The sequence below is a fragment of the Canis lupus genome, chromosome X (genome assembly GCF_048164855.1).
Source record: "Canis lupus baileyi chromosome X, mCanLup2.hap1, whole genome shotgun sequence".
NCBI classification, from domain to species: Eukaryota; Metazoa; Chordata; class Mammalia; order Carnivora; family Canidae; genus Canis; species Canis lupus.
Window position 1 is genome coordinate 104,291,766 of NC_132876.1, and position 22,747 is coordinate 104,314,512.

At 40.0% G+C, this 22,747-nt stretch overlaps 1 long non-coding RNA gene across 2 annotated transcripts in view; it reads right to left on the reverse strand.

Moving 5' to 3' along the window:
- Positions 1-15,898: 15,898 nt before the first annotated feature.
- LOC140627481 (uncharacterized) overlaps positions 15,899-22,747 on the reverse strand; it is a 56,967-nt gene continuing 50,118 nt past the window's right edge. For both annotated transcript variants that reach the window (XR_012026196.1, XR_012026195.1), the window contains one exon: positions 15,899-16,285. This is a non-coding gene — a long non-coding RNA (uncharacterized lncRNA). The remainder of the gene's footprint in view (positions 16,286-22,747) is intronic.

Genomic DNA, 22,747 nt, shown 5'->3' on the forward strand with positions numbered 1-22,747 from the left:
GAAAAGAAAAGAAAAGAAAGAAAAGAAAAGAAAAGAAAAGAAAAGGTATGTTGGGCTTCACTGCAATTAAAAACCTCTGTTCCAAAAAAAAAAAAAAAAAAGACACCCCTGTTCTGCAAAAGACAATGTTAAAAGCAAAACACAAACTATAGACTGGGAGAAAATATTTGCAAAACATATATCTGGTAGGGACATGTATCTAAAATATACAAAGAACTCTTATCTTAAAACTCAAGAGTAAGAGAAACAACCCAATTAAAAAAGAAAACAAAAGGTGTGAACAAAAATGTCACCAAAGAAGACATAGATATACAAATGGCAAAGAAGCATATGAAAGAATGCTTAACATCATATGTCACTAGGAAATTGCAAATTATAACAACAACGAGGCACCACAACACACCTACTAGAATGGCTGAAATCCAAAACACTGACAACACCGCATCCTGACAAGGATGTGGAGCGACAGGAGCCCTATTCACTGCTAGTGGGAATGCAAAATGGTAGAGCCACTTGGAAAAACGGTTTGGCAGTTTCTTACCAAGTTCCATGCACATGACATCCTCTTGACCTTCAGCACCCCGTTAGCTCTCGTCACATGTTTCCTCAGTGTATGTCCACCCATAATAAACAACAAATAAAATAAGGACACCAAAAGTAGGAAATGTTTTTTCTGAAGTGTCACATTTTTAATGTCCATATATTTAGAAAATTAAAAGGAAAAATTTAACATCAGGGGAAACAGCAGCTTACATTTCAGCAAAAGTTGTTACCCTTCAGTTAAAAAAAAAATGGGTTATCAGACAGCAAGAAAATAGCAAAAGCCAGAACACAGAACAGGCAAAAGAGAAAAAGAGGCAATGGACGTAAGAAACATCAACAGCCAATAAGCATATGGGAGAAAATATTCAACTTCATTAGCTAACAAAGGTGGCAAGTTAAAAGGACTTCTCAGGGTGGCAGAGACAAAAACGCAAAGCACCCATGGACGGCAAGGTGGGTGGGGAAACAGGCGTTCATACACAGTTCTGATTTGCAGTAAAAGTTGATATAAACTTTCAAGATATTCATTTGGCTATATGAACCAGTGCTTCAAAAGTGATTTCCTATAGATGTGGAGAAAGGGGAACTCTCCTGCACTGTTGGTGGGAATGTAAACTGTTGCAGCTGCTCTGGAGAATAGTTTGGAGGTTCCTCAAAATGTTAAAAATAGAACGACCCTATGTGCCAGCAATTGCACTACTAGGTATTTAACCAAAGGAGACAAAAACACAGATTCTAATACATGCACCCCCAATGTTTAGAGCAGCATTATCAACAATAGTCAAACTATGGAAAGAGCCGAAATGTCCATCAATTAATGAATGAATAAAGAAGATGTGGGGTGTGTGTGTATATATGTATACACACACACACACACACACACACACACACACACAGTGGATTACTCAGCCATGAAAAAGAATGAGATCTTGCCATCTGCAATGCCGTGGATAGAGCTAGAGTGTATTATGCTAAGTGAAATAAGTTAGAGAAAGATAAATACCATATGATCTCATTGATACATAGAATTAAAGAAACCAAACAGATAAACACAGGGAAAGAGGGAAAGGAAAACCAGGAGAGAGGGGAAATAAGCCATAAGAGACTCTTAAAGATAGAGAATGAACCGAGGGTTGGTTGATGGAGGGAGGTGAGTGGGGGATGGGCTAGATGGGTGATGAGTATTAAGGAGGGCACTTGTGATGAGCACTGTTATATGTAAGTGATGAATTCTACTCCAAAAACCAATAAACCAATGTTCCACTGTAAAAAAAAAAAAAAGGAGGGGGGGAGCTTCCACTACAAAATGTGCTTACAGAAGTAATCATGTACATATTGTGGGTGAGTCAATTAGGGTATTTTTCAAAGAATAATTTATAATAGCCAAAAATTAAAAACAGCTTACCTGACCAAGAGGAGGGGACAAAATGCTGTGAAGTCCAGGAAAGTACTGTAGAAGCACCTGAAGGCATAGGACAGAGGTCTGCAAACTTTTTTCTTTACAGGGCTAGAGTCTGTCACAACTACTTGACTCTGGCAGGGTAACGCAAAAGCAGCCACAGACAATATGTAAAGGAAAGGGCATGGTTGTAGTCTGACAAAAGTTTATTTAAGGATACTGTAATTTAAATTTCATATCATTTCCTCCTTTGATTTTTTTCCCCAACCATTTAAAATGTAAAACCCGTCCTTACCCGGCAGGCTGTACAGAAACAGGTGGCAGGTTGGAATCGGCCAGCAGTTGTGGTTTGCCAATTCCTGGCAGAGGAAAAGGCTCAGAAAATATTGTTAAGGGATTAGAGTCCATTAATAAGAGTATCAACACATAGAAAAAGACTAGAATCAGAATATCCAGGATGGGAGCTCCAAGTTTTTTCAAAGCTCCATAGACACAGCCAGGCTTGAGACTTACTGCAATAAGATGTTAAATAGTAATTCTTTCTGAGGGATGGGCTTATGGGCAACTAATTTCTTTGTGTGTGTGTGTGTGTGTGTGTGTGTGTGTGTGTGTGTGTGCTTTTAGTATGTTCCAGATTTTCTACAATGAATAGGAATTACTTTACTAATCAGGAAAATGTTAAAATATTTTTAGCTTAGATCAGAGCTCTCAACCTCAGCACAGTTGACATTTTGAGCCAGATAATTCTGGCTGTCCCACATACTGTAGGAAGTTTAGCAGCACCCTGTCTCTATTCACTAGATACTAGTAGCAGCCTCCACCCAAGTTGTGACAACCAAAAATACCTCCAGATATTGTGAAGTGTCATCTAGGAGACAAAATCATTTGCAATTGAGAACTGCTAGCTTTTAGAAGAAAGATCTGATCTTCAACAGAGTCTGATGAGGGGAGAAAAGACTGAGTGCTCTACTTGCATTTCCAAACTTAAGGCCTCCGTGAAAGGCTCTATGCTTATCCAAACCAAACAATTATAAAAAGGTAGAGTTTATGACAGTAAATGTTGTACAACTAAGACTGTAATAGTACTCGTAATACATTTTCTTGTTTTCACTTTCTTACAACTGTCTGATTAATCAACATTCTGGACCTAAAAGCCTCCAGAAGGGGGGATTCGCGGATTTACTGACATCAAATACACTGCGTCCCATTAGCTTGGGGCCCATGAAGAGGTTACTGAGGCTCCTACAGCTGACAATGAAGGTGATTTTTAACTTGGTAAGAATCTTATTTCTCTATAACATGAGGCAAAGTTTTGCACCCAGTCCTTTTCATTATGAAATATTTCAGACGCACAATGATGTCACAACCATGTTCTAGCCACCAGAGCAGCAGAATAAAACCTCATACATACAACTCCCATGCTGCCTGTCCATCACAATTCCATCTCCCCAAAAAAGAATCACCGTCCCAAATGACCATCCCTATACCTTTCTTCATACTTTCCGGGATGCCTGGGTGGCTCAGCGGTTAAGTGCCTCCCTTCAGCCCAGGGCATGATTCTGGAGTCCCGGGATTGAGTCCCACATCAGGCTCCCTGCATGGAGCCTACTTCTCTCTGTGCCTCTGTGTGTGTGTGTGTGTGTGTGTGTGTGTGTGTGTGTGTCATGAATAAATAAAATCTTTTTAAAAAAACACATTTTTTCATACTTTCCAAGCAGTTATACTGCCTGGCTTCAGCTATGTGACCAGGAGGGTATCATAGACCCTTGAGTAAATTTGGGCCTCAGCTCCCGAGACCCAAGGACCTCACACATATCATAGTGGTCTATCATCAAAAGACGAAGCTTATCCCACACAACCAGGAAAGCCTCTTGGAAGCTGCACGTGGGCCGCTCAGCCCTCTCAATGACTGTCTGGCCTTCCTTCCATGTCTTGTATCCTTGACATTCCTTGAAGCCTTTCGGTGAGTAGGGCCTTGTCAGTCCTTTCAATTTCCAACCGTATAGATACCTTCAGTGATATCTGGTCTATTTTCATAGAACCGAATTACATTTATTCTTGGTGGAAAAAATGTACTGTTTTCACATGCCTTTTAGAAAAGGGCCTTCAAAGTTTTCTCATCCCTTACAATCAAAACTAATTAAAACTGCATACAGTTCATATGAAACAGAAGTAGACAGTATGGGTGATAATGACAAATTCTCCTCCTTGCCCATTTATAGCATTTTTTTTTTATTTTGGAAGACCTAAATGAATATCCTTTCCCCTAACAAAATGTTTGTATGAGAAACCTTGCTTCTGACATCTCCATGTGTGAAAATTGGTTTTTTGTATAATTCTTTCAGCGACCATAATTTACATTCATGATTGAATCATTATTTGGTCAGATGAAAGCCTGAAAAAAATAATCTTGACAATGTGCAATGAGAGCCCCAGGCCATGCCTCAATGTTCTCGCAGCCTGCATTTGGTTCATGTCGTGTTCCTCCTTTGCCTTCTGCTCCTGTCTGAAATGTCTCCCTGCATATCTCTCTTGATATGTATTCTTCTTCTCCTTCAACAGTTAGCTGATGTCTGGCCTCCTCCGTTAAAGTCTTCCTGGCCTGTTCCAAAGCCTTCCTGTAAATTAATTCCCAGAGAACGTTGGGCTAGTGTTACTCAGTTGGCACTTGGTGTGGCTAACACTAATATTCTATCAGACAGACCTATGGTTCTTCCAGAAAATTGTTAAGTTCTGTAAGAACAGGAATCTTGTTCGATTTGTCTTGCTTTGTGTATCATTACTTTGTGGGCAATGCCTAAGAACGGCCTTGCACATTTATTAAGAGCTGGCTGAGTATTTATGGATCAGCTTGATAAGGAGAACACTGTACACAAGAGTCTGCGCTCTGGATCATGTACTGGTTGTACTGCTTACTATGGACAATTCACTTAACCTCTCTGACTCCATTTTCTCATTAACAAAATAAGGGTAAGTACAGAACTGACCCCGCTGGACTACTATAATGATTTGCAGAGAGGAAACGAGGAAATGTCAGGCAGCTGTGAGAATAACTCCCTGTGTTTCACCTTTATTCTCACATTCCCAATACTTCTGATACCAGATGTGCAGGTTTTTCACACATCAAGCAATTGTGTGATATCAGCTGGGTGGCGTACAGTTCAACTCCGTTCTGACAGCATCTACCTGGGGTTAGCACCAGATTCTGCATGTTAAGGGCTCAGTCCCAAAAGACTACCTGCACTTTCAAAGCCAATGGCAAGTCCCAGGTTGTCACCTGTACTTCTTCCTGACCTGCTATAAGTCAGGGTTCCCATGACCCCCCCTCCTTCCTCAGGTATAATAATTTGCTAGAACAACTCACATAAATCAGAGCAATACTTAACATTTGTTGGTGTGTCATATAAAAAAGGCTATGGTAGGGGATCCCTGGGTGGCTCAGCAGTTTAGCGCCTGCCTTTGGCCTGGGACGTGATCCTGGAGTCCCAGGATCGAGTCCCACATCGGGCTCCCTGCATGGAGCCTGCTTCTCCCTCTGCCTGTGTCTCTGTCTCTCTTTCTCTCTCTCTCTCTCTCTCTCTCTCTCTCTCTCTCTCCCTCTGTCTGTGTGTGTCTCTCGCGAATAAATAAATAAAATCTTTTAAAAAAAAAAAGTAGTGTTTAAAAAAAAGGCTATGGTAAAAAAAAAAAAAAAAGGCTATGGTAAAGAATACAGATGAATAACCAGATGAAGAGATACATGGGGTGAGATATGGAAGTGTCCCAAGCACAGGAGCTTCTGTGCCATGGAGTTGAGGTGCACTACCCTCCCACCACACAAATGCTCCTATCCTGAAGCTATCCAGGAACCTACCAGGCATCGCTTCAGTAAAACAAAAAACACTCCTATCACGCAAGAAATTCTCAGGGATTTAGGAGCTCTGTGTCAGTAACTGGAGTCAAAGACCAAACATGACAACAAAAGATGTTCCTCATGCTCTTGTCACTTAGAAAATGACAAGGGTTTTAGGAGCTCTACGCCTGGAACTGGGGGCAGAGACCAATATACATATTTTCTATTATTTCACAGTGGCTGAGCATATAGTAAACCTCAAAAACTGATAGACTTTTTTTAAGATTATCATCCATAGGATCCAGAAGGATGTTTCTTTCTGCCGAACAATTGTACTAGCTCTTCAAGATGAGAAGACACTTCATTTACACAATAAGAGTGACTCTTACTGGAGTGATACCTCATCCCCCATGTACAAATGGGTTTGCAGAAGTCAAACTTCAACCCACTATTTAAAATGTCCAGGGATGCCTGGGCGGTTCAGTCCATTAGGCAGCTAACTCTTGGTTTCAGCTCAGGTCACAATCTCATAATATGGAGCCATACACTGGCTCTGTGCTCAGTGCAAAGTCAGCTTGAGATCCCTTCCTCCTCTCTCTCCCTCCCCTTCTTCTCCTCCCCCTGCTCATGCTCACTCTCTCACACTCTCTCTCTAAAAAACAAACAAAATTTAAAAAAATAATTAAAAAAATAATACGTCCAATGGGCATCAGCAAATCTGAAATAGCTAGATTCTGTATACATTATAGTGGATGATGCTGTTATATCTTCCTGTGTAATTGAGTATTTTTGCACTTTATTGTCAATTTTTTTTTTTGGTTTCAGATTACATGTCTTTACTTCTAATTAAATCTGCTACTGGCCATAAATACACTAAGTGTATCTTTAAACATTTAGCCTTCTTGCACTTATGCATTCTTTCAGTGACTACTGAGCACAGATGAGACTGGGTTAGGCTGTCTGAGGTATTCAGACATGAACAAAACATATTAGATCTTTAAAAACCTGTACTCTCTCAAAGGACATTAAATACATACCAAGCACCCGTAATATGATGTAGGGTGGGACAAGTGTCAAGAAAGAACTGAGAGATTTCAAATAAGGAAGAAATCACTTCCAGGTGAAAGAGTAAGGTAGAATGGCAGTAGCATGTCAAGAGGCCTTCAATCTCCAGAGATGTATGGAAAGACAAGAGCACATTTCACAACTAGGACACCATTTCTTATAATATATTCAACTGTTCCAATTTGAACATATTGAGTTACTGATATTTGTAACAAATATATAAGAACTAACTGAAAGTAACATTTTATTTTTTTTCAAAATAGAAGGTAAAGAGAATAATAATGATTAATTCTATGATTCCCGGGATCCCTGGGTGGCGCAGCGGTTTGGCGCCTGCCTTTGGCCCAGGGCGCAATCCTGGAGACCCGGGATCGAGTCACACATCGGGCTCCCGGTGCATGGAGCCTGCTTCTCCCTCTGCCTGTGTCTCTGCCTCTCTCTCTCTGTCTATCATGAATAAATAAATAAAAATTTTAAAAAAAATTCTATGATTCCCTGTAATGGATTTGACCATTCAAAGCCTTTGGCAGTAATTAGTAAACACTCTGACTGCAAAGATTTATAGTGTGCCCTTGCTAACAGCAAATGCTTTGTGGATCAAAGCATGCATACATGCTTTGTATGTATACAAACACATACACACACACACAGAATTTATTGCATCTAACACTTAAAAATTGGAAGAAAATATCCTTATTTCCACCATCTTATTCCCCCAGCCTTCCAGTGCTTTAGAACATACTATTTCCATGAAGCAATGAGCCATGCATTGTACAGATGATATTTGGAATATCATGTCCAATTTTGGACATGTAGCAATTTAAGAAAGACATTGATATTTACTTGTTTAAAGGAGAGTGACCAAGACAGTGAGGCTCTAGAAATCATAGTTTATGTGAAATGGATGGGATAAATGGGTATGAATGATAAGAAGACTAAGGATGGATATTGGAGGTGCCTTCAATATTTGATAGACTCATGTTTTGTTCCGGAGGTGGGTGGCCAAAAAAATCTGTTGTTTATAATAGAGTGTGGACTTAGCAGGAAATTTACTTTTGCATAGACTAGAAAGAGGTCACTGTCACCAAGATACTCACTCTCCCTCATTTGCACTTCAGTGTTTTCTTAAATGGTCCAGAAGTGTGGTTATATGTAAGGCCAGTTACCTATACTATGTTCCCATACATGTGTCAGACAGTAACTCCCTAACGGTCAAGCACCATAATACAAAAGAGCTGACATCTGCTACTCTAGAGCTAATGAAAATTAGAAGCAGGCACATTTAAGCTCAACCAAAAAAATAACCTTGTTTCACCAAGGAAATAATCTTTCTAGAAAAGTACTGAGCTGCCCAATACCAAAAGTATCCAAGCAGAGTCTCAGGATTATCTGAATGGTTATAATAGGGGTCACTGGAGTAAACAAGGTCATAATCTCTGAAGCCCCTTTTAACACTGCAACTCCATGCAACAGAATAGAAGAAAATATCTGGAAACCACCTGACCATTCTTTGATTCCAAGCAAGTATTTTCCAAAGTAAAAATATATATATATAGCAATGATCTTCTCTCTTTCTGAAGTTTTCTAGTAACACAATCCCTTTCACAAGGAGTGTAGTAGAGTTAACCTCAACAACTGTGGGTCCTACTCCCTACATGTAAAATTCTTAGACTCCATCTAAGATCATGGGAAATACTATCACTCAAGTTACTGGAAGAACAAGGACACAGTTTCTCTCAGGAAAAATCCTACACAACTACACAAATAAGCATTTGAATAAGGGGCAACCCGTAGATCATTTGTTTAAAATCTTAATTGTTTTGTCGAGCACAGAGAGCTGAATTAAAGACAGGCAATCAAAGGCAGTGATTATAAAGCACTTATCCAGTCGGAGTCATGCTAACAATGGGATCCCCTAGCCATCACGCTAGCACTGATATTATTTTGACATTTTTATAAACAATCTGTGAAAAGGAGACATCTCCAGATTTGAAGAATAAATTTAGTTTTTCTAAGTACTGAGCTGTCAAACTGTTAGGGATAAACTGCTTTAAAAGGTCACATGATGGGGATCCCTGGGTGGCTCAGTGGTTTGGCGCCTGCCTTCGGCCGGGGGTGTGATCCTGGAGTTCCGGGATCAAGTCCCACGTCAGGCTCCCTGCATGGAGCCTGCTTCTCCCTCTGCCTGTGTCCCTGCCTCTCTCTCTCTCTCTCTCTCTCTCTCTCTCTCATGAATAAATAATTTTAAAAAAAAAAGGTCACATGACTAAAGGAGTAGACAGCAGAAAAAAGGTAGCAGGCTTCAAGCTGAATGCCAGGTAGTGTTCTAAAGCAAGAATTAGCCCAAGAACCAGTCACTTAATCATGGATGACTCTCAAATCTAGATCTTTAATCCCAACCTCCCTTCCTGCAGACCAGGCTTGTAGAGCCATCTGCCAATGACATTATTCCCCGCCCCAATATGGCCCACGTGCACCTCAAACTCAAGACATCCCACCATGAACTGTCCATCTGCCCTTTTCCCCCACTTCAAATCTGTCTCCTATAGTTTCCCACACATCTGCTAGTGCCATCAAGCATCCAATGCTCAAGCCAGAAACGTGGAAGTCACCACATTCCACCTGTAGCAGAGATGGCCAACTGTCTACCAAAGTCTGTGCTCCCCTCCAACACATATCCCTTGCACTCTAAGAGCATTCTTATGACACGGTTCTCTGCAGTGAAATGAGAACAGAAGTGAGAGGGGCTTACTTTCTGGGCTGGCCAATAAGCTGTCCTGTGCTCACACAGGGAAATGCATGCATTCTCCCTTCCTAAGGATGAGAATGGCAAAAATCAAAGCCATCTTGGAAGATATATGTTGAAGATGGTCCAGGTGTGAGGAACTGGGACCCCTGAAAATGAACAGATCAACCCACCATCAACACTAGCAACAGACAACACATCATGAACCTGAAAAAGAAATTAACTTTGATTGTTGAAGCTATTACATTTGGGCTCTCTTTGTTATGGTAGTTTAGCCTAGCCTACTTCATACACCATTCTTGTCTCCTCATAATCATAAATCACCAAGTCCTGCTTCTTACATAGTTCTCAAGTTGACCTCCTCCTGTCTCTCCCTACTTTCAGAGCCAAAACCCCTAATCTCTTCACTGGTCCAGCACCTCTTTAGATGTCTGTCACTCCAGGCTTACTCATTTCGATGCTGTAAAGGATATCTGTTAAGTTCCTTACAAGTCTACATTTCTCCATTCCACCTTCCTAATAGCCTCTGGGGAAGTTGTCTTTTGGATAACCACCTCTTCCCCAGTGACTGAGAAGCCCTACTACCTAGGTTGAAGTAACACCATCTCCTAGCCTCTGAGAAATCTAGATGGAATTGGTCAATCAGAATAGTTCTATCTTCTTCCATCCAGTGGCTGGTTCAGTGGGCATGGACAATCAAAATTTTGGTTTCAGTGAGAGGTGCTCTTTATGTCTCTATTTTCTCACTCTGATCATAGGAAATGAAGTAGATAGTCCTGTGAGCTGTTGGCAGCCATCCTGCAGCCAGGAAGTAGTGCAAACACCCTGGAAGGCAGAGTTGGAAAAAATTTTTTCCTTGGTGATGTCATTCAGCTGTGGAGTCAAACCTACCTTGCTACCTCTAAACATTCCACTTACATGTGTCAATAAATTCCCTTGTTATTGAATCCGATTTGAATTTGACTTTCTATTACTTATAATACAAAGAATGCTAATTGAAACACTCCTCATTCCAATCCCAGTTCCAGTTCCACCTCCACATAACCCACTAGAACAATGCCTTTAAAATGAAAACCTGATCAAATAATCCCCTACTTAAAAATCACTGAAAGTGTCCCTGTGGCCTTTGCCCAATATACCAGGCTCTCTACTTCATTTACTTCTCCAAACTCATTTTATTGTCTTTGAATCTATATCATTCACATCCAGAAATACCAAGGACCTTCTTTTTTGAGGGGAGGGGACACTGAGCCATTCCCCTATACCATGCTCCCTTGCCAGAACTGCTCTCCCCATGATGCTCTAATTTCCTCCTCCTAGATGGATGTAGTAGCTCTTGGAACTATACACGTCCTTATCCATGTTGAAAGAGAAGTGAAGACAACCATTAGAAGATATCCATTGCAAAAAAAAAAAAAAAAAAAAGAAGATATCCATTGCAGCACCCCGTGTAGTGGTAGAAGGTCGTCAACCACTCAAATGCCCATCCACAGAAGAATGGATAAGTGAATTATGATATATTCAGATAAGACTATAGGCAATAAAATAAATGACATGTATCAACATGGATAAATCTCAAACATAGGCTGTTAAGGAGAAAATAAGTCACAAAAGAATTCACATGGTATCAAAATATGAAAAACTGTAATATTTACTGTAGAGGTAAAAATGTGCTGAGAATGACATTTCTGGGGCAGGAGGCAGATAAATGACATCAGGGAGAGGTTACAAGCAACTTCAAATCTGTATGTACTGTTTCACTTCTAAAAAAAGGATTTAAAGCAAATGATGCAAAAAAGGATAAATCATAGCACAGTAGGTGGTGAGCAAGAACGTTCATTCTAATTTTCTTTGCACTGTTTTGCATGCTTAAAATATTTTTAACAAAATATATTTGTAAATGTTAACATAAAATATAATGTTTAGAAGCTTTCTTATCTTCCTTATCCAACCTCATTAAGTACATTAAAGCTGGTTCCATAGCAAGTGGTCTATGATGGGAATGATGATGAAGGTCTGGTCACCACATCTTAGAAAAGATACAGTCAAGCTAAGGAAGGTTTACAAACAGCAAATGAAATAGTGTGCTGTGTTGGTGGGACTGTGGAAAAACAGCTTCTCGCACACTGCAGAGAGAACTATGAATCTATACAGATGTCTACTGAAGGAAAGAAAGGCAGGGGAAAAAGGAAGGAAGAAGCCCAAGTTAGATTACTAGGGTTTTTAGTAATGCTACTGGAGGAATTATTTGTGCTATTAATAAAGACTTCTAGGCACATCAAATGCTTAATTTACTAACCAATATGGCAGGAGGCAAGGCAATCCTATTTCTTTATTCACTCTCTTTCCAATTTTTATTTCAGTGTTTTTCATAACAGTAAATGTCCTTAACCATAAGGTTTGCCTATAAAAGCTCTCACACTTGTATTCCTACTTACATAGCAGCCAAGGAGTTGCTAGGTTGCTGGAAGACAATTTTTTTCCCCTAAGATTGAATCTGGCCCACCATGTGTAAATCAAATAATCTCAAAAAGCTTATGTGAAGTTAATAAAAACCACACAAGTAGAAATTTCATACTTTGATGCCAAAATCATGGAGGTGATAGAGAGAGAGTGTGTGTGTGTGTGTGTACATACATGGGTAGCTAGAGAGAGATTTAGGTGCATGCAGACAAGAAGCTTATACTAACCGCTAATTCTGATTACTGAATGTAAAGAATCACATGCCAACACGAAATAAGGCTCTCTACAACTTTTAAGCTGGCAGTTGAAAATTGTCCTAAACACAAATGTCATAGTTATTACGGTGATTTGATTATAGTAATCACTAATGCTGAGAAATCATATCATAAATCAGGAATATACTGAAATTCTGAGTGCTTACTGTGTGGGGGTCAAAACTAGCTTAGTTATAATCTTACCATGCTTTTAAATCATAGTTTAATTAGGGAGGAAAGCAGATTTTAAGAGAATTCAGAGAAGAAACAAATTTAGGCTCCTAAAGGGAGACAAGATATAGAAGTACTCCTTGGTAGGAAGAGATGGAGAACGCCACAGATGTACTCCTGAACGCTGATTAAAAGCACTACCTACTATAAATTTCAATTTTGTTAAATATCATTAACCTTGATATTAACTGGAGACCAAAATATCATGTTTGTTCCGATTCATAAAACACTCACTTGACTTAAGAACAAGAACACCGGTACCCCACAATTAGATTTGCAATTATTTATTAACCGCTGCACTGCCCATACAACACGCAGAAAAATACCCTGAAGTCACAGAATGGGGTGCTCGATACAAGTCGCTGCCTGGTTGTCAGTAAAGTGTCAAGTCTCCAGGAGAGCAGAGAGGGAGAGGTCATGAAAATCAAAACCAGCGTGGGTGGTGAGAATGGCTCATCTACTAGAACCCCTAATTTATACTAGAAGATTTTCAGTTACTCTTGTGGCTGCATTCAGAAAATATTGGTTAAGCACCTGCCCTCTGCTAGGGACTGGAAAGACACAGCGATACAAATGTCTCCCTCTGCCTCATCTCTCCTACGCCCTCAGCCACCACATTTTATCGGTTCTGCCTCCCTACGTGCTTGCTCTCCCACGTTCCCTTAGCATCTCTCCCTCCAGGTGGCTTCCGCCCTCGCCTTCCCTCAAGAGCTTACCACAGGCTCACATCTGGGCCAAACAACACATAGACAAAAGGAAGAGGCACCATAGCATTGTCTACAGCAGCGAAAGGCTGAAAAGAGCCTATCTAAACACCCATAACGGGGAACTAGTTAAATAAATTATGATTCAAAAATCAAATTCTAGGAAGCCGTTAAAAAGAACAAGGCAACATTCTATGTACTGATGGGAAGTGATCTCTAAGATATATTAAGTGAAGAAAGCGAGACGCAAAACTTGTTCATGGTATGCTACAATTGATTTCAAGGTGAAAGTGTTCAAATAAGACGGAGGCCGGACTTGAAAAATCCCCTGAGCAGACACACCCATTTAAGAAACGTCAGCAACTAAATCAAGTTTATTTCATGAACACGACCAAAACTTAGGTTATTTCTTACAAATGCCTCGGATAGTCATAAAGGAAAATTAAGTCATCTTCCAAAATTGTATGAGATCATCACTTTTAACCAATCCCCTGCTGTCTAGAAACCCCCATTATAATGATCAATCCTGGCAGAGGTTAATAATTTCATCATTTTTTACTTTTTTTTTTGAGTTTTTTTTTTGACATTTTTTACTTTATAAGCCAGTTTGTAATGACAAGCTTCTGAGCTTCATACCAGTTTTGGTACTGAAGACTCAAGAACTGTTCTTCTACACATAATCAACACTTACTAAAGGCAATTTTACTCATCTTATTTTAATTTTTACTCTTTCTAGACTTCTGACAATATATATATATTAAAACACATGCATATATATATGTGCACACACTATTATACATATATTGTATATGCACACTATTTTATACATGTACACACACAATACGCACACTTACGCACAGGCTCAAAATGTATCTAAAATGTGATAACACTTTCCTCACAGGGAAAGGAACTGGGTGACTGGGAGACGGGGAAGGAAGGAGACTTACATTTTTGTGACACTCTGTCCTTTTTGAAACCTGTATCACGCACATGACTATTCACAAACTACATAGATGTAATGCTTTTAGAATAAAGAAAATACCTTTATAATGTAGCTCATATCAGGACTATCGCCAGACAAGTCTCCTAACTGCTCTCTCCACTCTATTTTTTATAATGAAGTGGAATCCATATAACATAAAATCAACTATTTTAAAGCGTACAATTCAATGCATTTGAGTACTCTCCTAATGTTCTGCAACTATCACAACTATCTAGCTCTGGGACATTTCCTCACCCCAAAAGGAAGCCCCATAACCCATGCATGGGTCACTCCACATGGCAACCACCAACCTGATATGGTCCCTATGGATTTGTTCATTCTGGACATTTCATATCCACAGAATCATGTAAAATACGTGACCTTTGATGTTCGCTCCTCCAGTCCACACTTTGGTCCAGAATTAAGCGCTCCTCTAATGCACAGCCGTAGCACCCTGTACTTGTGTGCATGCTGTAGTCCACATGCTCACTTGTCTGTACTCTGGTAGAGCAGATGTAAGAGGGCATGTCCTGTGCCTGTCATGTCTCTACTGCAGAACATACGCCCATGAACATAAGATGTCAGATGAATGCTTCTAAAACACAATCCACACGTATATCCCCTCAGAGAACTAGTTTATTGAAGAAACTGGATTTGCTAAGGTGAAAGCAAGAAGCAATTTCTTCTCCCACCATTACTTTCAGGCCTCCTTTTTGTTGGGTCAATCTCCTGTTTCTACCCCTAGATGATCTCTCAGCCTTTTTGAGAAGCAGAGAAGGTCCAGTCTAAATCAGGAAAGAGGCATGCACAAGGAATTTTAACACAGGACAGAAGCCAAAGGAAGTCCCAGAGTGACCATGAGGGGCTGCACAGAGATACGGATTGTGCAGGGGGCCTGCAGAACAACCCATCCAGCCTGGAACAGGAAGATGAAATCTCAGAAACAATAGTGTAAAAGAAAAAAAAAATGCACCTGACAGATTTTTTTCATTGACCTTATCAACCATCATTTTCAAAAGTTTGGGGCAGAATTAGTGAAGGTACAGAGAAAACGAAGCAATTATTAACGCCAAGATGAGTAAGAAGAAATGCAAGGAAATAACAACTTGCTTAGCTACAAATCTGTTTACATAGACATAATAATGTAAACATGGAATACTGACTTAACAAACTGCAATACAATTCTATTGAGAAGAGGGAGGGAAGATGAATACATGTGTATAATGTGAGGGAAGAGGGTAGTAATGAAAGATAGCTAACTCCCCCATGGCCATCGCTTTCTCTCTGTAGCTGCAGCTCTATAGGAAGGCCAACTGTAATCAAAAGCTTGCTTAGTAAATATAACATCAGAGTTAGGGGAAATGGGTTAATACTTGCCCAGAACAGTCCTACTCTCACTGATGTCTGGAATTAATTATGAATAGCCATCCCACCCCACCCCCCGCCACGTACACACTTCACTCTCTATAACAATGTCCCAGTTTAGAAGATAAATACAATGGGATGAGATACACCTGTTTCTCAGAACAGGCACTGAGCCAGGGTCCCCTCTGCTCAGGGCGCCCTCTCCTCAATGACCTGCAAAAGACAGTCATTATCTCTCTTCAGGACTGTTTTCTATATTGTATAACTGAGTTAGCCCTACCCTACTCTCAATCCCAGCCCCAGGGACCCAGTATTTCATTAGATGGCCTAATGTCTGGCCTCAATAAAAAGGTAACACACCACATCTAAGGTATTTCTGCATCACGATGCTAGGATCTATTATGTTTCTTTTATAATTGAAGCCTTTGGGCCATCTTCATTTCCTAGAGAAGAGGAAGCACCCAGCAGTGGCTACTGTTAGCCTCAAGTTCTACCTATGGAAACCTTGTCAGCCACGCATCCCTAACAGCTCAGTCACAGTGAGGTAGTACCTGTGTTGGCTCGTATGCATTTTCTTGGTAGATAGGAAGGTGACAGGAACTTTCAAATTTCTTGGACAGGGAAAGGACATTCGGTCTTAGTGTGCAGAGCCCCACGTGCTGAATAACAACATTTGACCATCTGTCAGGCAAATTCAAAACCTGAAAAGAGAGGAAGGGAATCTCAACCTATTGCTCCTTTGGAACTGTGCACCCAGAGCAAGTTCCAGCAGTTCTGGGCCCTAGAGGCCTAGGAGTCATTTTATTCCGCTGTCAAGAATTTTTTTTTAAGTATCTCAAAATAATTGGTCTTAAGAAACCAAAAAGACTTCAATCCTGCCCCAAAACACAACTGGTTTCTGAATCACAGGACTCAGGTCCCAGCTTAGTTGGATTTCTTTCTGGAGTCTTTTAAACTTACATTTATTGTCTTAATCCTCCTTTGGGGAAAAAAAGGCATATTGTGATGTAGAAATGTGAATTTTACAGTTGGCAAAACTTGGCATGTCACAGCAATATGTAGAAGGCTTTGAGCGCCTGGAAAGCTTGGCAGGGCTCCGGGAATGGTCCTGCATTCCTCCACTCCCTTTCTCAAATGCTTCCAATTCTCGCTCCCCTGGCTACCGGTTTTGTAAGCACCTTCTATCAACTACCTTGGCTCTAACTCAGCAGCAGCAGCAGCAGCAACCTGCTCCTTCATGAGCAGTGGGAAGACAGTAGTTGGGACCCTGCCGGGTCTGAGATGAAAGCTGTGAATTCAGCAGCGAAGCCAAACAGGGCTAGGCAATGATGTGCCATCATGTAATCTCTTCGGAAAGGCCTCCCTTTATCCTTTGACCAAGAGTATTATCATATCTTCCAGTTTCTTCTGGATTTGGGCCATTTGGAGCAATGGACCACAGACGTCACAGCCACACAAACACCAACAACTCGACTCCCAACTGAAAGAAACCCAAAATGTCATCCCAATCTGCCAAAACCCCTAAAATTCAGTAAAAATAAGCAGACTAACTTCAAAGTAGAACAGCTCACTCATATTTCCCAGTCTCACAAAGGAATTATGTATTTGCATATATTATAAATTCCCATAAAATGTTGAGATTTGGCTATAGGCAGAGAATAGAGGAAGCCATATAAGGCAAATACCTTGGTGAAAAACAAATATTTCTGAGAAATCATTTAGAAGGGGAAAAACAGAAAAAACTACTAGTCTAAACCAAATGAGGAAACTATTACATTGTAATGCCATAAACTTCATAAATTGATAACAAAGGAAGGAAACAGTATGTTATGGCTTTCTGGTATCTTTGATGAGTTCTCTGATTTAAGGACTCCAGTTATCTTTCTTTTGGATTTTTTTTTAAATCTTTCCTTCATTATTGTTAGCTTTTCTCCTTTAGCTTTGACTTTCTTATTTACGATCAATGTGATACCTCGGGGTTTTTCCCCCCCTTGCCAGTTGGATATGTTGTTATCCAGCATATGGGGCTCTGCACACCAGACAGAGCTCTCTGAGTAAAGTATGAGAAAAATAAAAGCAGCAAGGAAAATATGCAAGCACATCACACCAAAAATGCAAAGAGAAGGAAAGGGGAAAAAAAATCAGTCTAAGGAAATATATTATCCAGGGAAGGGAAAGAAATAACTCCACAAATAATTAAACCATATAATAGGAGCTTCATACAAAAAGACCTTTTTAAAAAAAGACTAGGTTTTTATTTTTGCTTAAATATTCATAATCTCCAAAAGGGCACTGAAGTCACTAATAACACTTGTTATGTCTGGGGCGGATTAACTGGATGGATGGAAGAGGAGAGTGGATATTTTCCCATAGATTTGTTCTTTCATTTATGAACTATGCAAATATTACTTATTTTTTTAAACTAAGCAAAAGATAAATTCTGGTTAACAGAAAAGAACAGAAGCTCAAAAGCAAGATGATAAATGGAGATGAAAAGAGATTGCAGATCTAAGAAACAAACCTAAGGTCAAAACCATGCAACACGGGCTTAATAGATAAAATGGAGAGAAGAAGGCACAGAATTATAAAGCTGAGATTCACCCAACTGACAAGGGAGGAAAAAAACCCCGAGGTATCACATTGATCATAAATAAGAAAGTCAAAGCTAAAGGAGAAAAGCTAACAATATAATGAAGGAAAGAATTTTTTAAAAATCCAAAAGAAAGATAACTAGAGTCCTTAACACAAAGAACTCATCAAAGATATCAGAAAGCCATAACAAAATAAAAAAGCACACAGGTTCAGGGAAGACTTATACAGAATACTCCTCAGATTCTGGTTAGGGGTTATTCCATGTCAAAGATTAGGAAAGAATTCTTCAGGCATTCTAGGGAAAGAAAGCAAGGAGGTATGGCAAGGGGGTTGGATCAAGCTATAATGAGCCTTCTCATAATAACATTCCAAGACAGAAAAGTGGGAATGTGTCTACAACACTCTTTTTTAAGATTTTATTTATTCATGAGAGACACAGAGACAGGCAGAGGCAGAAGCAGGCTCTATGCAGGGAGCTGGATGTGGGACTCGATCCTGGGACTCTGGAATCACACCCTGAGCCAAAGGTAGACGCTCAACCACTAAGCCACCCAGGCGTCCCTGTCTACCACATTCTAAAGGAAAGTTTACCCAAGAATATTATACCCAATCATGATGACATTCAAATAAAAAGGCAATAGGCAGACATTCTTAACCATGAAAAACTCAGGGAATGAAACACACATAAGCCTTTCCTAGAAAACAAGACTACAGGGACACCTGGGTGGCTCAGTGATTGAGCATCTGCCTTCGGCTCAGGGCGTGATCCTGGGGTCCTAGGATCAAGTCCCGCATCAGGCTCCCCTCATGGAGCCTGCTTCTCCCTCTGCCTATGTCTCTGCCTCTCTTTCTCATGAATAAATAAATAAAATCTTTAAAAAAAAGAAAACAAGGCTATTTGAATACCTAATCTATCCAATTTAGATATGTATTAAAATGAAAACTTGGGGATGAAGAACACATGGTTAGAAAACTGGTAGTAAAAATACCATTTAAAAATAGATTAATTTGGGGCACCTGGGTGGCTCAGTCAGTTAAGAGTCTGCCTTCAGCTCAGGTCACAGATTGCAGGGTCCTAGGATCGAGCCCACATAGGCTCTCTGCTCAGTAGGGAGTCTGCTTTTCCCTCTGCCCCACCCCCTACTTGTGTGTGTTCTCTCTTTCTCTCTCAAATAAGTAAAAACAGATTAATTCTAGAGAACTGTGTGAACTATCAAAATAGAATAAAACAAACATAAACCTTAACAGTTCAAAAATAATAAGATGAAAAGGAGGTGGGGAAATGGAAGAATAAAATGTTAACGTCTTTATATTTCATATCAGGAATTTAGGTTAATACTGTAAGAAATCAAAGCATATGAACACACCCTTAATGTTTCATATTGTCTTTCATCTTACCTAAGAGGGACCATGGGATCATTTAGGAAAGAATAGCTCTGGGGTAGAGAAATGGTGACTTAAATTATAATGATTCCTTTAGGTTTATTTCATTGTATTCTAATTTTCTTAAATGCAGGTGAAACTAGAATTAATTATACTTAACAAATGGCTTGGGTAATATAACCTTATTTTCAAGTACACCAACCAGGGGTGCCCAAGTGGCTCAACTGGTTAACCATCTGCCTTTGGCTCGTATCATATTGGGGTCCCAGGATCAAGCCCTATGTCAGGCCCTCCGCTCAGTGGGGAGTCTACTTCTCTCTCTTTCTCTCAAATTAATGAAATCTTTTAAAAAAATAAAGTATGGGGATCCCTGGGTGGCGCAGCGGTTTGGCGCCTGCCTTTGGCCCAGGGCGCGATCCTGGAGACCCGGGATCGAATCCCACGTCGGGCTCCCGGTGCATGGAGCCTGCTTCTCCCTCTACCTGTGTCTCTGCCTCTCTCTCTGTGAGACTATCATAAATAAATAAAAATTTAAAAAAAAATTAAAAAAAAATAAAGTATGTTATCTACTTGTCCTTCTTTCTACATATGTGCACATTATAATACCTGGATGATGGTCCCTAATGTTAATATTGACTTTTTTTGGGTAGTAGCTTCTTTTCCTCTATTATTTAAATGCTTTATAATCAGCAAGAATTAATTTTACCAAAACAAGTGATATGAAAAATATAAATATAAACCAAGTTGCACATAGGCCAAATTGCCTTTCAATTCAGCTCTACGCATATTTTCATGAGCTTTTACTATGTACTAAGTCTTAACACGTTAGGCTTTGGGAACAGATGAGCAAACAGAATAAATACCACCCCCATCCTCACACGGATCATGGTCCGTTGAAGGTTTTTATTTCATTCAGATCCACTCACCTGAAACCATCTGGGCCACAGTCTCCACAGATAGCAATGTTTAACAGCAACTTTACAGAAGACATTCTTGGGGCCAGATTTAGGAGGCCTCGCGGACAGTTATCATTAAGAAGAGCAACAAATTCGTTTAAAAATCAAAGTCATTTTAATCTGCTACATTTTGCAGAGAGCGATCAGGGAACCTGAAGGAGGGTGGGGTTGGGAAGCACTTGGGTCCTTGAAAGCCAGTGCGATGGGAAGCTGAACATGAATTCATATCCCAGCTCCAGGACTTAATGCCAGTGAGACCTTGACAAGTCATTTAATGTGCGCTTCCATTTCTTTTTCTGAAAAACTGGCAACATAAATGTATTGTTATGAGGACACAGTTAAGTGCTCAAAGTCTATAAAGCACTTAGAGCTGCAGCTGAAACGCAGCTGAAACTAAGTGTTAGCTATTGTTATTTTTCAACTGCATTACTTGCGTCAAAAATCACAATTTATTGAGATAGATTGTGCCATCATTGTTGGTTCTGTTGTCATCAAGGTGATCTAAAATTCATAAAACCATTTCTATACTGTGTGAGCAGATAATAAAAACATTTAAAAGCAGGGAAATTTCTTTTCTGGGTTAAGAAATTAACTAAACTAAATTAGCTCTTTAACCTTTTTGAAAAATGAAACACTGTAGTCATCTTACAAATGACTAAAGGCATATAATAAAAGGTTTGCATTCACCAAATTATAAGGTATTATTACCAAGCTACAGAGTATGTGTTTGATTAGCCTTGAGGCAAAGAGCTGGAAGTATCTTAATTGCTTGTTACTTCTCCTCTACCTTCTATTGATAAACTTGAAGATAAAAGAGGGTAAATTTGATTTATTCAGGCAAAGACAACAGATGTTATAGGTTGTAAATTTTGCTAAAAGCCAGGAAGATAAGAGAAGGCATTTACATGGTGGTCTAACTATTTTCAGTTTAATTTATGTGCTACAAGTAGAAGAATTAGAAAAGTTTCGCTTCTTCCTGTCTAGTGCTGATTAAATCAACCTGAAGAATCCCCGCTAAATTAATCACTGCAAGACTGTTCTTTATGGCTTCTAATGTTATTGTGACAAGAAGAAGACTAGGAGTCATAGATTTCTGATAACAGAACCAGGAAACAAACCAAGCAAATAGAAGGATACATAAAATAAGTGAGAAGAAAAATAATTTACAGATTAGATAAGGCTGCTTTAGGGTTAAAAGTCTCCACTATTAGCTCGCTGGAGGAGAGAATCTCCTTGCCAGTTGAGTGAAGAAGTCATTGGCTAAATACAGCTAGAAGGGGGAGGGGTACAAAACCAGCAAAACATATCACACACAGAGAGAGAGCATTTAAGAGGATGGAGTGGGTTTTTGTTTTTTATCATAATAGGAGCATCAGAAGGGACTCCTCTGTTTTCAAAATAGCGATAGTCTGAAAGACTCCTCAAAGGCAGACCTATAATCTACAGGTTTCACAGCTACAGGGGAAAAAAAGAAATGCAGCTGTTCTTCCTTGCTTCAATTCAGGCCCCAGAGGGAAAGACAGTCCTGCGGTGTTAAACGCCCGAACTGGAGCAGGTCAAGTCGCTCAATTCATACCAGAATATAATATTGCGATTTTGTTCTGTAAATCTCTGGGAATTTTAGGAACCCAGGGCTGTAATTAACTTTGTTCTGTGTCTTAGTTTGAGCAGTTGAGAAAAATGAAATGAAGTTTAATGAGGGGTCAGGCCAGGCCTTGATTATCAATGCAGTTGTGATACTAGTAATCCTAATTACCATTTATAGAACACTCCACCTGCTCCAGGTATGGGGAGCTGTGTGGGGCTCAGCCATCTACATACGGCATTTATTTATTCTCTCATAACACTTCAGAGAGATAGATATTACTCCTGTTTTCCAAACTTTTGAAAAAGCACATGGGGCACCTGGGTGGCTCAGTCAGCTAAGCGGCCAACTCTGGATTTCTGCTCAACTCAGGATCTCCGGGTCATGAGATCCAGCCCGGCGTCAGGCTCCACCCTTGGCGAGGAGCCGCTTAAGGTTCTCTCTCTCCCTCTGCCCCTCCCTGCTCATGCATGTGCGCGCTCTCTCTCAAATAAACCAAGAAACAATCAAATCTTTAAAAAACCCACAACCATTAAGTAAGCAGAAGTTGCACATCTACCTATGACCTCCCAGTTCTATCCTGTTGTCCTTCTGACTAACACGTATGAAGGCCTACCTGGCACTGAAATACCCAAAAAGACAGAAAT